General features: G+C 44.4%; 1 protein-coding gene across 1 annotated transcript in view; it reads right to left on the bottom strand.

Annotated features, from left to right (window-relative positions):
• AVEN (apoptosis and caspase activation inhibitor) overlaps positions 1-23,540 on the bottom strand; it is a 153,292-nt gene that overhangs the window by 14,716 nt on the left and 115,036 nt on the right. The window lies entirely within an intron of this gene.

Genomic DNA, 23,540 nt, shown 5'->3' with positions numbered 1-23,540 from the left:
ACTTATTTCCCTTCAGGCCAGAACTGTATCACATCATTAAAATGAAGTGGATATTAATATTAAAATGTTAAATATTAAATTTAAAACAAAGTAAATTATTTCCAGGTGGCCCCTTGTCCATGTATGAAGCAGGAGTTCTATTTCCCCTTAACAGAGAAAAATGGAGAGTAAATAAGGTGTTGGAGAACACGAAGCTTCAAGAAGGTTCTACTTAAAGTAGAAGCTTCCAGGACAGGGACCATGTTCCCTGAAGTGTGGGTTGTGCCTACTTCCCTGAAATATTTGAAAATGCCCAAACTTCACAATTGAGATTAAACTTAATCTTGGAGAATGTGCCTCTAAATTTTTTGGTTTTGTTTTTGAGTTCTAATACGGGATAAGTATGGAGTATAATTCTGCTTTCAAGCCTAACGCAATACCAGTTGCAAAGCAAATACAGCCTAGAAACTCTTCAGGGAGACATGGCCACTTGATTAGCGTGCTCACTTTTCCACACCATTTTCCTTTAACACAACTATGTGCAAATACTACCAAGTGCTGAACACGTAACTGTAGACAACACACCTTGTCTGTGCAATCCGACTCTGAGCTGAGCAAGACAAGAGAGAATCATATATAACAGATGTTTAAGAAAATTCAAATTCCCTCTTCAAAGGGTTAAAAAAACTTCACTGCGTTAAGTTGTACATTTGCAAATACACACAATGATATGCTCATGGTGCAGATTCAGTTAGGTTTAGTCTGCTTATTTGTATTTCATTTGTAACTTATTTAACACCTCAGATTTTGACTGTTCGGTTATCTCATGGTGAAACCAGCCGGCAGCAAAGGTCCCAGGTCTAATTTCGGAAGATGACAGTCTACAAATCCCACAAGCAACCTTGCAATCACACACATGCACTCTCAGGGAGCAGGAGGAAAAGCAAGTTACATCAAGACCTCTCATATTACCGCACGCATTCAGACAATCAGAGGAGCAGAAATGAACTCCTACACAACAATAGCCAAAACAAAAATTGTTGAGATCTACAGGAAGAAAACATGCAAGTTTACAGGATTCTCCAAACAAAAAAATGTACCAAGAACAGGCACTATGAATGAGTTCATCATTACAGAACATACAATGAAAGACAGACTCCTGGACTCATTTTGTGGGGTGATCATTAATGCAGGTTGGGCTCTCCAAGGAGAGATGATGCCTGAGCTGAGCCTGCAGGATGACTAAGAGCCGAGCGGGCAGAAAGCCGGAGGACTGTAACCCAGGGCAGAGCTGAAATCAGAACGTAGCTGGAGCAGGTGCCATGGGGACCTGCAAGGAGTCTGGGGTAACACAACATATGTTGTGGAGGAGCGACAAAAAATAAAAACAAAGGTTCAAAGTGAAAAAATGAAACCCTCCTGATGAAACCTTACAACCATAAATACGCCAACATTAACTTCTAATTCAACGAACTTCCAACAAAAACCTTATGAATAGTAATATTTTATATTTAATATAATCTTTATATTCAATGCAATATCATATAATCTACAGAAAATATTTAGGGAATTCTTTTTTGCTATAACAAGATAAATTATATTCCTTACAGATATTTTTTAAAGATTATTCCTTTAATTTACATATATATTTGTAAACACATCCTTCAAATATTGTTTTGTACATTTTCCAGAAGTTTAAATCAAAACACTAACAAAACCATAAAACAAATCAAAGCATCGAATAAAGCAAAATAAACAAATGGGATCATATCAAGCTAAGAAGTTTCTACACTGCAAAGGAAACCAACAAAGTGAAGAGGCAATAAACAGAATGGGAGAAAATATTTGCAAAGTATACAACTATAGAGAATATCCAGGTTCCAAAAAGAGCTCAGGAAACTCAACAACAACGAAACAATCCAGTTATGAAAATGAACCAAAGATATGAACAGGCGTGTTCAAGGGATGAAACACAAGTGGCCAACAGGCACATGAAAACATGCTCAGGGCCAGCAGCCATCAGGGAAAGGCAAACAAAGCTACAAGGCTTCACCTCCCCCCGGCTAGGATTATTAACAGCCAAAAAACACCAAACAACAATCAATGCTGGCGAGGGTGTGGGAAAGGTACCCTGACCCGCTGTCGGCAGTGGGAAACTAGAACCAGCATTGTGCAGGACCACACAGACATTCCTCAGAGACCTCAAACTAGATGCATCATGCAGCAGCCTCCCCGCTCCTGGGAATTTACTCAAACAAAAATCAGTTATTGAGGATGTATGTGCACACCATTTATTGTAGCTGAAGTCACAATAGCTAAGATACGGAATCAACCTAAATACCGTCAACCAATGACTGACTCAAGAAAACACGGTGTGTACACATGCATACATATGTGTATGCAAGACTACTCGGCCATAAAAAGGAATGAAATTCTATCTTCTCTAAAAAAAATTAGATGCAACCGGAAACCATTACACTTAGTGAAATAAACCCGTCCCAGAAGGACAAACACATGATTTCCATGGTCCATGGGAACTAACAGAGCACCAAAAAAGCAACCTACAGAACAAGCCTGATATTTGGAGATCTGATCATTGTTTATTCTTGGGGAACAGTCGGTTGTTTTTTCTTCCTACTTGCTATTTGTTGAATTCTTTACCTAATGGAGTTTATTAAGCCTGGACTATAATGTCCACTGAAAGTATATAATTGTAACAATTACTTATAAAAAAGGGAAGGGCACAGTGAGGTAGCCTAGCGGCTAAAGTCCTCACCTTGCACGCACTGGGATCCCATATGGGAGCCCGTTCTAATCCCAGCAATCCCACTTCCCATCCAGCTCCCTGCTTGTGCCCTGGGAAAGCAGTCGAGGACGGCCCAGAGTCTTGGGACCCTGCACCCGCGTGGGAGACCTGGAAGAGGCTCCTGGCTCCTGGCTTCAGTTTGGCTTAGCTCCATCTGTTGCAGCTGCTTGGGACGTGAATCAATGGATGGAAGAACTTCCTCTCTGTTTCTCCTCATCTCTGTATATCTGACTTTCCAATAAAGATAAATACATCTTTTTAGAAAAAAGGAGAAGGCTGGGTGAGGAACATGGACAGAGGGGAGGACAGGGTGGGCAGTAGCACTATGCTCCTAAATATGCTTTGGGAAATACATGAGATTTGTTCACCTTATTTAAATATTGTAAATAAAAATTAGAAAGTGTCAAAATTCTAAAAATCAGAAAATGGATATATTTTGACTGTTTCGCTACAAAGATTTTAATCTATGAATTAGACTTTTAGTAACAGGCGCAGGCATTTGTGCTGTAATAAGTTAAGCCACCTCTGTAGCAGAGTGCCTGGGTTCAAGTTCCACCTGCACTTCCAATGCAGGCTCCAGCTTACCCTGTGCACCCTGGGAGGCAGTGGGTGATGCCAAGTCCTGGGATCACTGCTACCCAGGCGGGAGACCCTGCTGAGCTCCTGGCCCCCGGTCATTGGCTCCCCCTGCTTGCAGGCACTGGGGGGTGAACAGCGGATGGAGGATCTGGCCCCCTCATTTTGTGTTTCAAATGTATCTTTAAAAATTAAAAAGTGCCATGAAGTTGGGTCTAGTGACGAAGACATCTGCACCCGCATCAGAGTACCTGCTTTTAGTTCTCAGCTCCAGCTTCCTGTAACTGTGTTCCCCCTGGGCGGCGTGGCGCCTCCCGGAACTGAGCTGCTCCTCTCAGCGCGCAGTCCTGAGCTGCACTACCAGGCTCCAGCTTTGGCCTCCATCTCAACATCAGCCGTCACGGGCAGGCACGGGGGAGTGAACTGGGGGAGGCGAGCATACATTCTGACTCTTGCTGTTTTTCTGTCTTCCAGACAGACCTACGTTTTAAATAATTTAGGGGTGGGTCCTTAATTTGGTGGCTAAAGATGCCCATGTCCTGTATTAGAGTGTCCAGGCTCCCTCCCAGCTTCCCTCACGGCATCTAGTTCCTGCTAACACGAACCCCCAGAGGCGGCTGTGATGCCCGCGGGCTCCTGCCATGGCGGGGGAGACCCGCCTGTCCCCGCACTCCGCAGCCTCGGTCTGAGCCCACCGTGGTCCTCCGGGGAGTAACCTGTGCAGGGAGAGCTCAGTCTCGCTCCTTTTCTCTTTCCCCACCTCCCCTCTCAAATGGCTAGGTTTTACCTTAAAAACAAGAAAAACACTAAAAATTAAGCTTTAAGATATTCTCCCTTGTTATTAATACATAGTCTCAGAAATTCCTCCCCAGAGAAATTTTAACAGCCAGGAAGAGAGCCATCCAAACGCCAGGGCTGAGTGCATTGGACAGCAGTATTTTCCTGTGGATTCTCTGTTTTTCAACTACTGTTTGTGATAGATAATAACCTAATATAAATTCTTTTTAAAATTCACTCTTCTTCTTTTGCACGTTATCCTTCGCAAATAAGATCCATGGTTAATACCAGGCCAATGTGCATCACCAGAGCCCCAGCGGATTCCCAGAAAGCAGGCAGGGCATGCAGGGACGCGGGGTGCACGTGAGCAGCAGCTCCCAGTAGCTGCTGCTGGCTCAGTGGTCCAAGGCAGGTGGAGCAGGGCAGGGCCACACACCTCAGCCAGGGCGCCACATGCCTGCTGGGGGGGGGGGGGGAGGGCCCCCGACCTCATGCAGAAAACACCAGGAGGGAAGCAGAGCCACAGTCCAGGGTTTTAAGCAGCTCCTCCCGGGCTCCTGAGAGCAGATCCGGCAGCCCCAGAGCACCTCCCATGTGCCAGAGGAACAGGCCCTGGGCAATGTGGTTCCAGAAAGCCATGAGCAGGATGGGACCGGGAGTTCACTTCTCTTTCCTCATCAGGAAAAACCAAAACCACCGACAGCTAATACTAAAATCCCAACTGTAAGTTTAAGACTGAAAGACACACACAGTTGGGGTGATAGGGTTTGCACCTCAAAAAGGAAAAAAAGAAAAAACCTACAAACCTGTCGAAGGTGTCTTCCCTCTATTTGATTCTTCCTCACATGAATTCCCCAACTAGAGCTGGGTCTGAGGACAAAGCCTTCACCTGTACTATGTTTGTACATCACATACTCCACATACCGAGCAACAGATCAGATCTGCAATTCCATTCACAGGATGTCCTCCGATTTTGGACAAGCAAACCCAGAGGCATAAGACAGACAGCTCCTTGCATGCACTGGGATCCTATATGGGAGCCCGTTCTAATCCCGGCAACCCCACTTCCCACCCAGCTCCCTGCCTGTGCCCTGGAAAGCAGTTGAGGACAGATAAGAGCCTTGGGACCCTGCACCCACATGGGAGACCTGGAAGAGGTTCCTGGCTCCTGGCTTCAGATTGGCTCAGCTCTAGCTGTTGCAGCCGCTTGGGGAGTGAACCGTCAGACGGAGGATCTTCCTCTGTCTTCCTCCTTTCTGTATATCTGACTTTCTAATAAAAATAAATATATCTTTTAAAAACAAAACAAAACAGAAAGATAGCTTTTCTCGTGGTTCTGGAAGCTAGGGTTCCTTCAGGGCAGAGCTCCCTGCTGAAGGCTCTCCTGGGGAAACCCTCATCTCTTCTGAGTCCCACTGCCGTCAGCAATGCCTGGCGCGTGGTGCTTCACAGCGGTCTCACTCCAATCTCAGCCCCTGTGGCTGCAGGGCTGCCTTCTCTTCAGAAAAAAATGTCCCTCTTCATTTGTGGACACTAAGCATTGTGTTAAGGTCCACACGAATCCCATACAACCTCTTAAGACCCATGTTTCATGCTTCTCCACTACCCATCCAGCTGTTATGCCTGGGAAAGCATTAGAATGCAGAGTTGAAATCAAAATGGAGTAAACATGGTTCATTATCAAGTGTTTTTCTAATTTTCACTTTTCTGACTTCTTCTTTGCTTACTTGGTTAAGAAACTGTGTGAGCTTGCAGGCCTAACCACCGACATGACCTTTAGTGTCCATGGCCCTCAATCCCCAAGAATCAAGGCCCCAGCCTAACTAAACTACAGGTGGCGCCCAGGCTGGAGTCCCGGACGGAAGAGCCAGGCAGAGGCTGCTCAGCTGAGATGAGCAGGGAATGTGCGGCCTTTCCTCCCTCACCCTAACAAGCTATTGTAAGTTGCCCCTTCAGAGCTGTTGCAAACTGACCCTATAAAAACCCTGTGAATGTGCCATTTGGGGCCACACTCCTGTAAGGAGTCAGTCCCAGCCGGTCAGCCAGCTGGTGAGTTGCCCTGCCTTTCATTGTAATAAAGCTTTGCTGTGACTGTCACTGGTGAATGTAACATTTTGTTTTAGTGGTTGAGTGGATGCAACAAGAGGATGGCCCACAGCTTTGGGACCCTGCACCCACACTTGCATGGGAGACCTAGAGGAAGCTCCTGGCCCTAGCCTTTGCAGCCATTTGGGGAGTGTACTGGCAGATGGAAGATCTTTCTCTGTCTCTTCTCTCTGTAAATCTGGCTTTCCCCCCCCCCCCCAAAAAAATCAATCAATTTTAAAGGAATGACCCATGTTTCATACACCAGTTCACACTCCTAGGACTTGGAGCTAGGACACGAGCTTTTCTTCTAAGAGGATGCAACTCAACCCTGACAGAGACAGCTATAACAAAAAGTAAACAAATTGACCCGCCACAGGAAGACACGTTCAAAGTTACAGTTCAGAAGTTTCAGGAGAAAAACTTCAGAGCTAGAAGAACAATATTTGAAATGATACTAAAAAGAAAGTTTAGTTTGTACCAGAAGAATCGATAAGACATCCCAGAGAAGGAGGGTGGAGGAGAGTGCCACTCCAGGGACAGGAAGGGGTAAAGAGGACTACTGGATGGGAGCATTCAAGTGTGATACGCTAGAACAGTAAGGGGAATCAAGTAGCAGGTGCTTCAGCGCCTAAATCGGGGTCTGTACCTAATTCAGTGGGCACTTAGCGGGGCACTGAGGCGAGCATCAGAATAGACTCAGCCACCCACATCCCCGTTTCTCACAAGCGTGCATTGTGACGGGCGACTTTCCAGCTGTAGTTCTACAGATGGCTCACATCACCCCAGTGGCAATTCCTGATGCCATGCCACACTTCCCCTAGTGCTCCAGCTACCACGTGATGTTAAAACTAGATGCAGCTGGAGGACTCCCAAAGACGCAGCCACTGTGTTTAATCTAGTTCAATATCTGTAGGCATAGTGTTTCAAAAAGCAGTGTTGACTGCAAAGTGTTCACGTTGACTTCCATCAGTGGGAACCTTTTCTACCGTGAACTTGACAACCCAGCACACAAAACTGAAGATCTGATCTGCACACACTCTTCCCAGGTAATTCTTCTCCCCAAAAGTGTGTCCCAAAGCAACTGCATGCCAGCTCACTTTCTAGAGTCAAAACTAAAGGTCCATGAGTCATTGTTTTGTTGTTTTTTGTTTTTTTACAGGCAAGAAGAAAGTCATGTGCAAATAGACCCATAAAAAAGAAAATGTGAAGGGCAGTGATTGTGTGGAAATTTACAGCAAATATTACCACGGTCACAGTCACTGCATGGATACTTGTCTAGCATCCAGATCTATATTCAAGAACCAGCTTCCCCTGCCCCAACCCTCTCCTAGGACTCTGAAATAGCAATTATTCCCTTAGAAAGGAGTCCATGAAACCCCTTGGGATCTGGAAGCCACAAGCCACTTTCATTTAACTGTTCTCAACCATCTCAGGTTATAACCACTCCAGCAGAAAAAAACTGATCCAGGAAGATAGTGTTTTAAAACTTAAGGATAAAAAAGTCTGACTGTATAGCTCATCAGGGCAAGTAAAATATCTTCGGGTGTCATGTTTCTTTCTCAATCATGCAGTAATTATCTTGAGGTCTAAGACCTGGCATTTACCTGTAGGTAACAAGTATAAATTCAATTATGCTCCAAACCATAATTGTTCAATTTCACAAATGGCAATACTCAATCATTAGTTACCAGTGAAATGTTTGTAGTCTTTCCTTCAGCAGTAACCCAGAAACACCTGTGTTACCTTTTCCACACAGATTTCTCATGAGTGTGAGGAGTGACTCGAACATCGGCCCTTAAATTAAGACCCCAGCCATTTTGGTCTCTGCACCGTTTTCAATATTTGCTTCCCCTGGAGTGCCCTTTAGATTTACATTTTGTTGTCTGCCAATCCGCTGTAACTTCGTAACCCTGTTCCCACCAATCACTGTAACATGGCACCATACCTGATGGTCCTATCCACCAACCCCTTGTGGTCCCTCCCACCAGTCCTTGCCCACCATCACACCTACCAAGCCCTGCAGCCCCAGCAGCCCTATCCACCAATCCCTCGGGGCCCACCCAGGGCCCTATCCACCAATCCCTCGGGACGCCATGACACCCGGCCACAAAAAGGCACACTCCCTCCTGCATGGGGCTCTCCTTCACCTTGCTAGTCCCCTTCACCAATTCCCCGAAGCCCTCTGCTGCTGCCATGGCAGCAGATGTGTCTCTCCCTCTCTCTCTGCTCCCGTCCCCATGGCCCTCATCCTTTTGGAATAAAACCTCCTGCATGATTCGCTGCATCTGGTGTTTTGGCTTGTGGCAGCTAACCAAAAAGAGCTTAAACGGAAAAGAGCTTAGCCGAAAAGAGCTAACAGTGAGGGCCCCGAAGGAGGAAGCAAAGCAAGGTGCAGTATTGTCTGGAGGCTATATTTCAAAAGCAAAGACAAATCACTTAAGGATTAACCACTGGTTGGTTGATAATTCTGTTAACTTTTCTTGACCTCAATTAAGAGCTTGTTTTTCAAAATTTCTTACTTTAATCTGCAATGTTTTCCCTCTAATAGCTGTACAGAGGTGTCACGCACTGACTCCTCCATTTACACTGTGTTTTTCAGAGTCAATCTGCATTCTCATCATTCCAAAAGGAAACCTACCTACTTGCATCACCCTGCTTTCTTGACTATCCCCCAAGCAACCACTGAGGATTTCTTCGTATGGATTTGCCTTTTCTCAAAATTTCATATCAAACGAGTCACAAAATTGGTGGTCTTTAGTAACTGGTTTCTTCCATTTAGTATTTTCAAGGTTCCTATATATTGTAGTGTGCACCTGTACTTCACTTTTTATTGCCAACTTGTAATATATGATGTATAAATCCATTTTCTTTGCTATGCAAAAGAATGCAGGGGATAGCATTTTGGTGCAATGGGTTAAGTGCTGCCTGTAACACCAGTATTCCAAGCAGAAAGCTAGCTCAAGTCCTAGTTGCTCTGCTTTGAATCCAGCTTCTTACACATGTACCTAACTAAGCAGCAAAAGATGGTCCAAGTACTTGGGTTCCTGCCATCTGAGAGGCCCTAATGGAGTTCCTGGCTTCAGCCTGGCCCAGACCTAACCATTACAGCCAACTGGAGAACGAACCAGTAGATGGAAGATCTCTCCACCGCCTTCTTCTCCCTCTCTTTCAAATAAGTAAATAAATTTTTAAAGGCCTGCCACAACCTGGGCAGCTAGTGAAGGCGTATTGCTTTGGATTCTGGATGCTGTCAAGCCCAAGTTCTGATCCCAAAAGAACCCAAGTCTGATGAGAGCCCATTTTCTCATTCTACAAGAATATTTCTGGGATGAGAGGTACTGTACATAAAACCCGTTGCCCAGCACTTGAAATGTGCATATCACAGGTTCAACAACAAACTCCTATAACCCTATCCTTACACAACCCACTCCTCAAAGCCCAAACCAAACTAATTTCTGGGATGCTTTATTTCTTTCAAAGTAAAGACAAGATAAGCAAAACTTGACCCTTAATATTCAACCACTTCAACTAAATGTATGAAACCCCATGAAACAACAGCATCCTTCCACTTAGTATTCTGGTTGTGCATCATCTTTCTTATATTGCTAGTATGTCATCCTTGTTGTATTTCCAGATTTTTCTGAGTGCCTACTCTTCACATGAATTACTGCCTACACTTCCATGAAAGCTCACATTAAGCTGTTAAATTCCTTTTTTTTTTTTTTACTACCACTGCCCTTCAAAAAGGTCAAGCTTAAATCTGTTTAGAAGGTTAAGAACAGGTTTGAGTTTCCCTGAACTTCTAGATCAGAACTAGGGTCGGAGCACATGTGCGGGCTTGCTTCCAGGTGGGTGGGACAACCGGGGTGACAAGGGAAGGGAAAACAAACACTGAACAGGAAACAAAGCATGCTCCAAAAAGCAACCAGAACCCCTCAGCGATGTGTTATACAGAACACTGGAGATATTGGATACATTTTAGATATGATCTGGCATATAGACATAAAAGCAGCAGGCTCATCCTTTTCAGAGGCAAGACAGTATGAGATTCCACATGCCCAGGTATTACCAAAAGCTCACACAGACGTGGAATTAAAATAAATCTATTTGGGTGCAGTTTGTTTTCATGATACACATTTTCCATGCACTTTTTGAAGATCTCCCCTATGTATAAATTTCAAAAATGTTTGTACCCAAATAAAATTACCTTTCATTCATTTTCAAATTTTTGAAATATACTTATATGCATCAAATGTTGCTTCTCCATTCATCCATCCATGGACCTTGGAGATGCTCTAACCTTCTGAGCAACATGAACAATGCTCCCTGCTATGGGCTTACACTGGCAAGCATCTGTTCAAGTTCCTGTTTTCGACTCTGAGCACATAGCAACAAGTGGGATTGGTGATCATGTGGCCAACTCATATCTAACTTTTTTCAACCTTAAAAGGCATTTTAAGGGGAATAAACAAGTCACAAAGAAAGGTAAGTATTGGGCAGGCATAGGTATGGCTGTTGAGAGTACTTGAGATGCCCATATCCAGTACCCAACAGGATGACTGTGTTCATGTCCCAGCTCCACTCCTGACTCCTGTCGATGTACCCTGGCAGGTGCATGAGATGGCTCCAAGTACTTGGGTTCCTGCCATCCCTGTGGGAGACCAAAACAGAGCTCCTGGTTCTCCCTGCTCCAGACCACACTATTGCAGTCATTTGGAAAGTGAATCAACGGGTCCAAGATCTCTGTTTCTTTCCACCTCTGCCTTTCAAATTAATTTTTTAAAGTTTTAAGGTAAATAGTATTTAGATGTATTTGTTTTTATTGGAAAGGCAAATTTACAGAGGAGGAGGAGAGACAAAGATCTTCTATCCACTGATTCACTTCCCAAATAGCCACAACATCCAGAGCTGAAGCCAGAAGCTTCTTCTGGGTCTCCCACATGGGTGCAGGGTCCCTAGGACTTGGGCCATCCTTCACTGCTTTCTCAGGCCACAAGCAGGGAGCTAGATGGGAAGGGGGCAGCCAGGATAGGAACCGGTGATCATATGGTACCCCAGCACTTGCAAGGGGAGTATTAGCTAACTGAGCCATCACACTGGATCCCATATAATTCTTTTTGAATGAGTTATCTAGGGAACTCAGATTCATAGAGACAAAATAGAATGGTGGTTGCCAGATGCCATGGTGCTACAGAACAGGGACCTGCCATTCTATGGGTACAGATTCAGGAAAATGAAAGAAAATTCTGCAATTGGATGACAGTTATGGCAGCAAACAATGTAAATGTTCTTAATGTTGTGAAACTGTTTACTTCAAAATGATTAAAATAGCAAGTTGTATATTATAAATATATTACCACATTTTTTAAAAAAACGTTCACCTATTAGGAAAAAGAATAAAATTTCTGAAGTGACTTCCTAACATTAATTAGTGGCAGAGCAGAAATTAAAACCATGCTCTTGTACCTTACAGTGCACAGCCTGTTCCATCCAACAGGGAATGATTGCCTCGGAATGCTGCCCCATGTTGGCATCTGGTCAACCTCTGATCCAGCATGACAATAATTCTCCAAATACCACACTGCCATACCTTGCTCCTCCAAATCCAGTTCTTGGCCGACACCTCTGGGTACCAGTTTAAACAAGACTCAATGCAGCTAAGCTTTCAGGTGTTCTGAACAGAGGCAGACATGGACACGCCTCCAGAAGGCCCGCCATCACACCACTCTTTCCCCACTGCTGGCGGCATCTTGGAGGAAAGCCTGGCATGCCGAGGTCAGCTATTCTGTTTCCAAACAGAGCTAGGCTTTTTGAATTAAACACTTTTGTTCAGATATTTTCAACCTATGTGTTTTTAAAAATCAAGTTCACATTTAAAAAAAAATAATTGCACATTTTTAAAAAACAAATTCTCTCACTGGGTTCGTCTCACCAAGAAGGAAGCACACACAGCCTTGCTCTGGGTCAGCCTGTTACAGTCTCTCAGGGCTTTATGTGGTTGCCTTGGAAGCATGGATTTCCTGCTGCTGTCTGCTCTTCCCCCACATCTTGCCTTCCTGACAACTGCCGACAAGTTAAAATTCAGCAACACGGTAAGAGCCTGAGAGCCAAGGATGTTTCCCTCAAGTGCTAATGATCCTTGAAAGCAATAAAGCGCTAGAAACACCCCTGCTGTACTGGCCTGAACCAAAAAGCTCTCAACACCAAAATAAACTCTCCGGGGAGCAAAGATTTAGACATAAACTACAAAATTGTAAAGGGCGAGGTGAAAACCTGGGTAAAGTTCATCAAGATTGTCTAGGGGTGAAGACCTTTGTCAACACAGTATTAAGTGAATACAACTGCACAGAAGCAGCACATATGAATGACCAAAACCTACCCAAGTCAAAGTAGCAGCATAGGCTCAATACCTGCAACAAGACAGATAAAAGGTTGTCATTCTGCACTGACAAGGCAGACTTGGCAAATCAATTTTTCAAAGAGCAATAACAAGAGGTCCCCTGCCGTTTTACGACCGCGCCAAGAAGCATCGGACACAGGGGATGCAAAGGCAAGATGAGCCAATGCACTTTATTGAGTTTTACTGGGCAACCGATATCATGATTTTTGCAGGGCAAGCAGGCAGGTGAAAGCTACTAGTTAACTAAATAACAGCACGCAAGCTATTCTAACAATAGAACCACAAGGGATTTGGAAAACAATCACCAGGTCTCAGGCAACAGGATAAGTAAACATGACTTACATGAACCAAAACTGGTAAACAAACAGATCTAAATAGAAAAGGAATCTAACAGAACTTGGTTTGTACTCAGAAACGTTTAGGCCACAATCACTAAAAGAAGAGGAAGATGGTGAGGACGCCTCACACCTCCCCAGGCACGCTTGGCCAGCAAGGTGACCCGCAGTCCAAGCTGGCTTCCTGCAGGATTATCAGTGTGCCAAGAATGTCTGAGATTCTGAGTCCCTTGCGCATCTGTTGGTCTGGCTCAGGGAATAAATCTCCACATTCTACAAATCTGCTTCTCTGGGTAATCCATGCAAGTAGAATCACCAAGGATTAACCACTGTTTGCCACTGGCTTATTTCACAGTCTACACCCTCAAGACTCATTCATGTTGCAGCCAAGGACCACATTTCCTTCCTTAAGGCTGGGTAATATGTCCGTGTATACACCACTTCCTGTTTACTCATTTATCCATCAGTGGACATCTGTACTGTTTCTGTATGCTTGCTGCTGTGTACAAATCAGCATTGCAAAAAGACAAATAATCCATTTAACGGACAAGCTACAAGAAGGCAGGGCAGGGGGAGGGGAGTCCATGCAGAAGGCACTGCACAAAGATAAACTGGCAATGACAGAAGCAGGCTGTAAGTCCAGGGTGACAAAACTGGGGTCTGAAGCACGATCACTTTTCCTTTCAGGAGTCTTATGATGTTACCAGAGAGAAAGGCCACCTGCAGTGTCTTACCCGTGTCTGTATCCGCCGCGGCCATCTTCATCGCTCTAAGCTGCCTACCCAAAGCCTGAAAGTCTCCAAGTGCTAGTTTCCGGGCTTGGGGTCCGAGTGTGTGCTCCTCAGTGCTCTTGCTGCGAAGCTGTACAAGTTGTGAGTGGCTATCACCTGCCCCTATGTCTCCCTTAAGCCCCATTTTTAGTGTGGGAGTTTATGGAATGCCAGTTTCCTCAGGGATGTAACAGAGATATCTTTATCTTCCATTTCTGGAGACAAAGAAGACATTTGTGCCTACTTCCTCACAGAGATTAAAACACACCTGGGCAATACATTAGACATTCCAATAAGAGACAAAGTAAAACCTGCCGAGCACGCGCACACACGAGCTCCCTTGAGCAAATCATTTGCCCATCTGCAATTGCATAAACACTCATGCTGCTGGTTCAAGGTTTGAACAAGCAAGCAGGAGCCTTCTCCTCCAGTTAACGATGTAACTAACACAGGGGTGAGCACACTGCCCATCGGAACAGAACGCTGTTCCAGGGAACTAGCAGAGGAAGCTTCAGAGAGGAAAAGAAACGTGCAGTTAGACGCAAAGCTGTCAGCGACACCTCTGCCTTCTCCTAATCACCTCTTAAAATCCACCTCAGGCTTCATGCTTAAGATGTCTAAAATGACTAAAGTTATAACCTGCAAGGTAGAAAAAATTATAAGCACTACAATTTTGCAATTATGTAGGATTTTTTTTTCCACACATTAAAAACATCTGTTTAGGAAGCAAAGCAACACTTGTCAAAACAGAATTGCTGACAGGGGTTCCCTTAAGCATCTGTGTAGGACACACAGTTATCCGTTCTCTGAGATCTGTCAATGAGGAACTAAAGGAGATGTTTTAAAGACAAGAAGGGAAGCTGTGAGTTCTGCTGGCCAGTGAACAAGGTATCTGTTTCGAAATCACTAGCATGGAAGAACAAAACAAAACAATACACAGCAGACACATTTTGCCACATGCCTGGTATCTGCAAAAGGCACCACACCTAACCACCTGACGCTGTTAAGAGCACTAAGAAACCAAAATGTGGGTGGAAGGAATGTGGGGTCTAAAATGACGGTTACCAGTAACCGAGTGTATTTACCCCACAGCTGAAGCAGCTCATTACAGTCTTCAACTCCGACCAAGCTCCAGCAGGAGTGTCTGCTCCAGGATCACTAAGAAGTAACACAGCGGGTTAGGTGGTTAGGTGTCACGGCACAGAGGGCAAGGCTGTGGCTTGGGACACTGGCATCCCAGACTGCAGTACCAGGTTGGAGTCCTGGCTACTTTGTGCCTCCCCAACCAGCCCCCGCTACGGCACCTGGGAGGCATCAGATGGCGGTTTAAGTACTTGGATCCATGCAGCCCACGTAGCCGACTAGGATGGAGTTCCTGGCTTCCGGCTTTAGCCAGACCCAGCCCTGCCTGTTGTGTACATTCGATGAGCAGACCAGCAAACAGAAGATCTCTGTGTGTCTTCATTGCTACGCTTTTCAAGTAGATGAAAAAATGCAAAACAAACATTAAAAAGTGATAGCGAGAATGAATGATGCTCATTACGTGCCCAATGCACACAAAGGCAGCTTGCACAGTACGCAGGGAGATGAGTCTAATGGACATGGGGGTGAGGTCACAGCCACTGAAACATGCTCCAGATGGGCCACAGGTGGGTCTGGACAGAAGCCCAGCTTACTAAATTAAGCTAGCAGCAAATCCAGTTCCAACCAAGGAGGAGACACACCAGTCCTAGTACCACTGCCAACTATTTTCCTGTTCGATTGTGCTCATTGCCTTATTCATACATAAAGAGGAACAAACGCTATTTCAAGAGCTATCAAGACTATAAATACTCTAAGAAAGTGCTTCAAGCTCTTTGGAAGCAAAGCAGTGTCAAACCCACAAATCACAGTGGTCCCACCCTAAGTGCAGAAGCTGAAGTGCACAGGCTCCACAAAACAGTCTCAGAACAGTCACAAACCTCGAGTGCACGCACAGGCCTTCTTCCTCTGCCGACGAACTCCATCTCCTCATCACTGCCATTATCAGAATTGCCTATGAGCCAAGTGTGACACGATGGAAACTTGTTCCGTGGATCAGACATCACCAGGATGGCAGCAGACAAAAGCCAGGCCCACGAGGGACGTGGGAGGACAAGGTGTGCTTCACGCACAACAGCATCGAGGACACCACCAGCTACAACCCACCCCCCCGCGCCCCCGTGTTTGGTCCAGTGCTTCCAGTTCTTTCTGATGAGACACATTTAGGTGATCAAATTTTTATACAGCCTTTTCACAGGGCACTAAGCATCTTCCTGCCAAAGTGAGCTTTTGAAATCGAGCAACATCTGGGAAAAGTAGTATACATCTTTTCAGTCCCACGAGACCAAACTGAGGAGCTACTCTGGGTTACAAGCATAAACTGCATCTGAAATGCAAGGCACTTTCAGGGCAAGGGTCTGTAAAAGTGAATTTCTGTGTCATAATATGACACCAACGAAAGCTAATACAATGGTTAGCAGTACAGAGCTCTGGAAATAAAAGCACTTATTAACCATTAAAAGTCATTGTACACTCTAATTGCCAATATAAAACACCAAAAGCTAATGTGTTGTGAATTATACAAGAAATTGGAATAGCAATTAAGAATCAACTCAGCAAACTTCCTAGCTACTTAGGAGATGACAAGTAACTAGCAACTTCCATAAATATATTCCTTTGCTTCTTCTTGGTTATCTGTGTGGTGAGAGGTGTTAGTTCAGTGGACACAAGGACTCAGAAGCAGGTGCAGGGGGAAGAGAGGAAACACAGGAAGTTTGCATCTTCATGTTGTTATCGTCCAATAGCCAGCTTTGATAAGGGGATGAGGCAAAGTCCAGGCATCAAGGGAAGTTCGTGTCACCTACAGGTTCCCTGTTTTATGTAAAGTATTTATTGATCCTCGGAAGCTGCATGAGGTAATGGAAAGCAAAGAGACATGTTTAAACCTCTATGACCTTAGTGGAGTTAATTAATCTCTCAACTCTCTCAGCTGTAAAATTAAGATCTAATAGCGTCTGCTGTGCACAGCTCTCACGGAGTTGAGTGACAGCACATGCCTGCCCTTTAGAAGAGACCCAAGCACTCATGCTGCCCACATGCTGTCCCTTTGCAAGGGCAACAGCCACGGGTGGAAGGCAGCCTGCACCAGAGCAGGTGCTCCCTATGAAGAAGCTTCACAAGACCCTATGGTAGATTTTAAGTGCAAGAAAGGAGTTCAACGTTCCCAAGCATAAAGTAACAACACAGGGATGGAAATGTTAATCCCCAAGTAACTCACTGTAAACATAGACTGAAATACCACAGGGGCCTGGCACGGTAGTCTAGCGACTGAAGTACTCAACTTGCATGTGCCAGGATCCCATATGGGAGCCGGTTTGTATCCTGGCTGTTCCGCTTCCCTTCCAGCTCCCTGCTTGTGGCCTGGGAAAGCAGAAGAGGATGGCCCAAAGCCTCGGGACTCTGCACCCGTGTGGGATGCCCGGAAGAAGTTCCTGGATCCTGGCTTCGGATCAGCATAGCATCAGCCATTGCGCTCACTTGGGGAGTGAATCATCAGAAGGAAGATCTTCCTATCTGTCTCTCCTCCTCTCTGTATATCTGACTTTCCAATAAATAAATAAATCTTAAAAAACAATTGTTTACACCAAAATGACAATATTGTAGCAATCAGTATCATCATAAAGCAAGGCTCCTTTGAGTCTACAGCTTCAACAACAGCACAAAAAGAGGCAGGTGAGTGGGATATTACTGACAAAGGGTGTTTACAAAACTGCAATTTCTCTAAAAATGCATTTATTTATTTGTAAGGCAGAGTGACATGGAGGGGGGAGGGAGAAGGGAGGGAGAGTGCAATCTTCCATCCACTACTTCACTCCCCAGACAGCCACAACCAGAGTCCCCAGGACTCCATCCAGGTCTCCCAAGGACAGCAGGGGCCCAGGGACTCCATCAGCTGCTGCTGCCTCTCCAGGCACATCAGCAAGCTCAGAAAGAGAATAGCCAGGACTCCCTTCTGGGATGCCAGTTGACATAAGCAGAGGCTTAATCCACTATATCACAATAGGAGCCCTTGTAACAGTTTAACAGCCCCAAGTACAGTGAGGAACACACTGAAAAGATCCATGAGAAATAACAGGACATTAAAAGCCTCTCAATAAAACAGTGTATAACACATGCCACTGGGAAATACCAACAGGATAAAACAGAAGATTCACAAATCGGCCCAGATCTAACACAAACTAAAGATGTGTCTTGGGGCAGGCATGTGGCAGAGGGAAAATGCCACTTGTGACAACCAAATCCCATAAGGATACCTGGTTCAAGTCCCAGCTCCACTCCCAAATCTGGCTTCCTACTTACCTCTTCTCAGATAGATTTAAACATAATCCAGATGTGCAATACAATTAACCACATAAGAAAACCTCCTGCAACTCCAAAATGAACCTCATGGTTTTGGTAAGGCCTAGCCCTGGCCTTTAGGACCATTTGGGAAATGAATCAGTGACGGAAGATACGTGTGTGTCTAACTCTCCTTGTGTAATTCTCTTTGTAATTCTGCCTCTCATATAACTAAATAAATATTTGAAAAAAGAAAAATCTTTGCAAAAACAAAATCAAAATACTGAGGCAGCCAATGCAGAGGGCTGAGGCCTGCTTCCACACCCAGATTCCACATGTGAACGCTGTCAGAAAGTCCTAGCTGCTCTGCCCCCAATCCACCTTCCTGCCAATGCATCTGGGAACATGGCTAAAGATGGTCCAAATACCTGGGTTACTGCCACCCATGTGGGAAACCACAGGAATCCTGGATCTTAGATTCATACTGGGTATAGTGGCAATTTGGGGAAGGAACTAGAAGATGAAATATTGATCCCCACACATTCCTGTCACTCTGCCTTTCAAGTAAACTAATGATTTTTTAAAAAGATTTATTTATTCTTATTGCAAAGTCAGATATACAGAGAGGAGGAGAGACAGAGAGGAAATCCTATGTCTGATGATTCACTCCCCAAGTGACCACAACAGCCGCTGCTTCGCCGATCCAAAGCCAAGAGCCAGGAACTTCCTCCAGATCTCCCAAGCGGGTGCAGGATCCCAGGCTTTGGGCCATCCTCGACTGCTTTCCTAGGCCACAAGCAGGGAGCTGGATGGGAAGCAGGGCTGCCGGAATTAGAACTGGCACCAATATGGGATCCTGGCACATTCAAGGTGAGGACTTTAGCCGCTAGGCCACTGGGCTGGGCTCAAGATTAAGATTTCTTTAGTCTGTTTAAAAAAAAAAGAAACTACAAAAAATTTGCAACCTAACATATGGTGGACTAATTTTAAACTACAAACATTTTTGCAAAGATGGAAAAAAAACAAGAAAAATACCCTACAGAAAAATTAGCAGAAAACATGAAAGGACAATTCAGAAACATAAAAATATTTTTAGTCCTTAAAATAGGAAAGTATATGCAACCTGATACTCAAAGCATGTGAATTTGACCATTAATGAGATGTCATTTTCCAGCCATCATTTTGCCAAAAACCAGCAAACTCAACAGCAAATTTTGTTGACAACATAATGGAGCGGCAAGCATTTATTCATCAATAATGGGCATGACCATCACTATGCAGGAAAATTAGCAGTGACTAATAAAACCACATGCATGTTTCCTTTGATCCAACAACCCCACTTCTAAGCATGTACCCTGAAAAAAGCTCTTCAACCACGCGAACATCTGTGCAGGCATGATCAGTCACGTAGCTCTATTTACACCTGGGGAGGAATGCAAGCTACCTGCATGTCCACCAATAGAGGACGGCCGAATTAACTCCTGTGGATTATCCTGCATACAGCTTTGATTTTTGAAAGCATGTTAATGCTATACATACGCTTTAATCAATAAGCATAGGTTGGGAAGATACAAAAAAAATTGCAAAATATAAACAAACCCTGTTATACTTTTAAAAATATAAGTAGATTTTCAAAAGTCATGAAAATATATATCACTTTAAAAAAAACTTCATGAATTTTAACTTTCTTTGCAGCAAAATAGGCTTCCTATGAACTTTTTTGAAGTATGCTTGTTTAACAAAACAGGTGGAGAATGAGAGGGACACAAAACTAATTCAACAAACTTATGAACTCCACATTTGATTATGTATTTTAAGTAGTGGAGCAGTTTTCCATACTTTTTTACATTTTTATTATTATTGTCATTTTATGATACAGTTCCACAGACTTCTGGCATTTCCCTTATCCCCTCCCCTGTTCCCTCCCCCCTCCCCACATAGTTCCTTTATATCATTACTAAAGTATAGTTCTTCATACACAGTCTCATGTCCATCATTGTGGGCATGGACAATGGCAGAGAGTCCAGCATCCTATTGTCAAGATATAGTAAACAGTTTCATTGTAAGTCCATCTTTGTCTAGAAGTAGAAATGTATACTACATTGTATCCTCACATCTGGATGCTTTATATTAAAATAAGGTTATTCGAAGAGAAAAACATAAGCAGTTTCATTTTAACAAGAAAAAAACCTAATTGGCTTCTGAAAAGTGCTTAAAGCTTTTTTTAAATAACAAAAATTAAGTTCATTTCATTCCTAGAATGCACATTTAAAACCATTCTGATAAGAATCTAATAATCCTCTCTAAATATCATTAATAAATCAGACAACCTAAGTTCAACACTGCCAAGAAAAACAGCATTTAATGAAGCATGTTTTCACAGTCTTAAATTACAGCACCCTTTTTAATTACCCTTTCTCTTCTAAATCATAAGGTTTAGAATGACTAAGCTGAATTTCCTCAATGTGGAGAAAGTTAATCTACCTTTTTAATGGAAGTTCATGCTGTGGACTTCTCAAATAAGTGAAGTGGCCCAGGCCCACATTTCGTTTTAAGATCCATGCTCTTCTCTTCTTGACATAAGTTTGCTTAACAAAAGGAGGAGGAAATCCAATCATCTGTTTCAATTATGTCCCAAACCATTAGTTAGTGGTAATATTAGATGACAAACACAAAATCAAAATATAAGTACAAGGTTGAAAATCCTCAGAAACACAAAACTGGTATTTCTCCAACAGCAGCAGTCACACAGCCTGGGTGAATATCAGAACCATCTGAACAGATTATTAGAAATTAAGATGTCCAGGCCTTACCCAGAAATAACTATACCAGGATATATGCAAGAGGTGGCCCCCACACCCAGTCCTCCCCCAGGCCCAACAGAACATCAGCTGCCCTTCAGACAGAATTAAAGGGTACAGGAATGGACCTTTGTAATTGTGCCTGGCAAACACCCTCAGAAAGCCATGGCTCAGAGCAGGACCACAGGGCAGAGAGCAGAAGGAGCAGACATTTTCAATGTAATAAGTGTAACTTCCAAGTCCGTGAGATGCTCTTTAGCTGACAGAGGACACATCCTTGGTGCTGAGTCCCATTTCCTCTGATGAACAACTTGCCAAGATTGTGTCCCCATCGGCGGGCCGTTTCTTCGCTCGGCCAATTGTCCTCTCTAGCAAGAGTTTCTCATCTTTTTGGCATTTCCCCCCAAATACAGTCAGCCTGTGTGGCCGAGTCCACACGCACAGATTCAACTGCACACGGACCACAGTCAGGGCAGGGTGGGACGTGGGGGCAGTGAGGGAAGCATCTGTGGTGTAAACGTACAGGTTCCTTTCTTACCATTACTCCCTGGCAATACAACTGCCTGCAGAGCTTTCACTGTAAGACATCAAGACAGGAGACGGAGCATAGGCTGTGTGTGAACACTACGCCACTTCACAGAAGGCAACTGGGCATCGACAGATGTTGGTTTCCAAAGGTCCTGGAACCCGTTCTCCCCCAGCGCAGAGGGAGGACACCTGCTCTTCATGAGCGCTTCCTGGCCCCTTCATTCTTCAATGTTTTATTTTTGAAGTTTATCATACAATTCTGTATAATCTGGAATTCCCCTCCCTCCATTTTTCGCCATTTTTTAATTTTTCCCATCATGTCACATGATCCTTTCATTCTTTCTCTACCCAAAACCACATGAGCTGCCCTTGCCAGTGCACCTCACACCTTACTGGTCAGTCAGAACCCCAAATCTACATTTATGGCATCTCAGCTTCTGTAGGCAACACGGTTACAGGGTCAATGTGTGATATACACTCGTTCTACAGTTTTTTTAATTGCTATGTGCAAAATACACAGTATGTATAATTTGCAAACTTTGATATTAAACACATAGTCAAGAGCATTAAGTATATTCATGTTACATGACACATCTGAGCATTTTCACTGTATAAAACTAGAGTCCATCGGAACCTGCAGCAGACAGCTGGTACCACAACAGGGGACAGAGGACAGAACAAATCAACTATGCCAGCCATGTGTTGGCAGGGAAAATCTGGGCAAATGGAGACTCTAGAGTGAACTGTGTCAGCCAATGGGTTCTGGAGAGATTTCATTGTGTTTGGAATGGCAAGATTGGCAGCAATTCAGAACTACTGAACTATCAAAATCACTTGAGCAGGACCCTCAGAGCACAGCCCACGTCAGGGACCGGGGATGGGTGGGAGGCTGGGTGGGAGGCTGGGTGGGGGATGGGTGGGGGGATGGGTGGGGGGTGGGGGGGGATGGGTGGGAGGCTGGGTGGGGGGATGGGTGGGAGGCTGGGTGGGGGGATGGGTGAGAGGCTGGGTGGGGGGATGGGTGGGGCTTCTCCCTTTATCTCCCTCCTTGCCCCAGATACAGAGAAGAAAATAATAATGTGGAAACAATGGTCTTACCCACTTTTGTGTAGCCCTTGACCTCTATGCCCTAATCCACTATGTAAAGATGAACAAAATAAAATAATTTTAACAAACTAGAACTCTTCCCATCAAACAATAATTCCCCATTCCTCCCTATCCTCACCATTCTACTTCCCGTTCCCATGAAATTTGCCTCTTCAGGATACCTCACATCAGTGGAATCACACAGTGTTAGTCTTTTTATGACTGGCTTATTTCACTGATCCTACCTTCTTTGTATCAGCACTGTATGATATACCTGTTTACAGCAATCTCATTCCTACATCTGACTTTTAACCCTATTAGGCTTACTTGACTTTCTCCTAAACGAACATAGTCCATTTCTGATCACAAAAGTAATGCTGAGGGCCTGGCACAGTAGCCTAGTGGTTAAAGTCCTTGCCTTGAATGCATGCCAGGATCCCATATGGGCACCAGTTTGTGTCCCGGCAGTCCTGCTTCCCATCCAGCTCCCTGCTTGTGCCTTGGGAAAGCAGTCAAAGATGGCTCAAAGTCTTGGGACCCTGCACCCACATGGGAGACCAGAAAGAAGCTCCTGGCTTCAGATCAGCTCAGCTCCGGCCATTGGAACCACTTGGGGACTGAATCATCAGATGGAAGACCTTCCTCTCTGTATATCTGACTTTCCAATAAAAATAAATCTTAAAAAATAATTCACTAAGAAAATTAATGATGAACACTACTGGTTTCTGAATTCCTACCACCTAAACAGTCAACCTATAATGGCCACTATGAACTAATAAATTCTAAGATGTTTAGACACTACAGAGCACTATTATCTGGTCTCTGAAGACCTTCTCAGCAAGAGCCCTACCACCACCTCCAGCAATGGGCACTGAGCCCCACTGCTACTGCACCCCAAAATACACCCCTGATGTTTTTGGTTCTTGCTGTGCCTTATCTAGCTCCTACTCTGCTTACAATGAACCACCACCACCCTTTTTCATCCTTCTGCCACACCCCTCTTCCGATCAACATTAGCAGCTTAGCCCATCCTCC

This window comes from Ochotona curzoniae, unplaced genomic scaffold (assembly GCF_017591425.1).
Source record: "Ochotona curzoniae isolate NIBS_2020 unplaced genomic scaffold, NIBS_Ocur_1.0 scaffold_4701, whole genome shotgun sequence".
Classification (NCBI taxonomy): Eukaryota; Metazoa; Chordata; class Mammalia; order Lagomorpha; family Ochotonidae; genus Ochotona; species Ochotona curzoniae.
The sequence above is the reverse complement of the archived record's forward strand: the minus strand, read 5'-3'. Positions and strand labels throughout refer to the sequence as shown.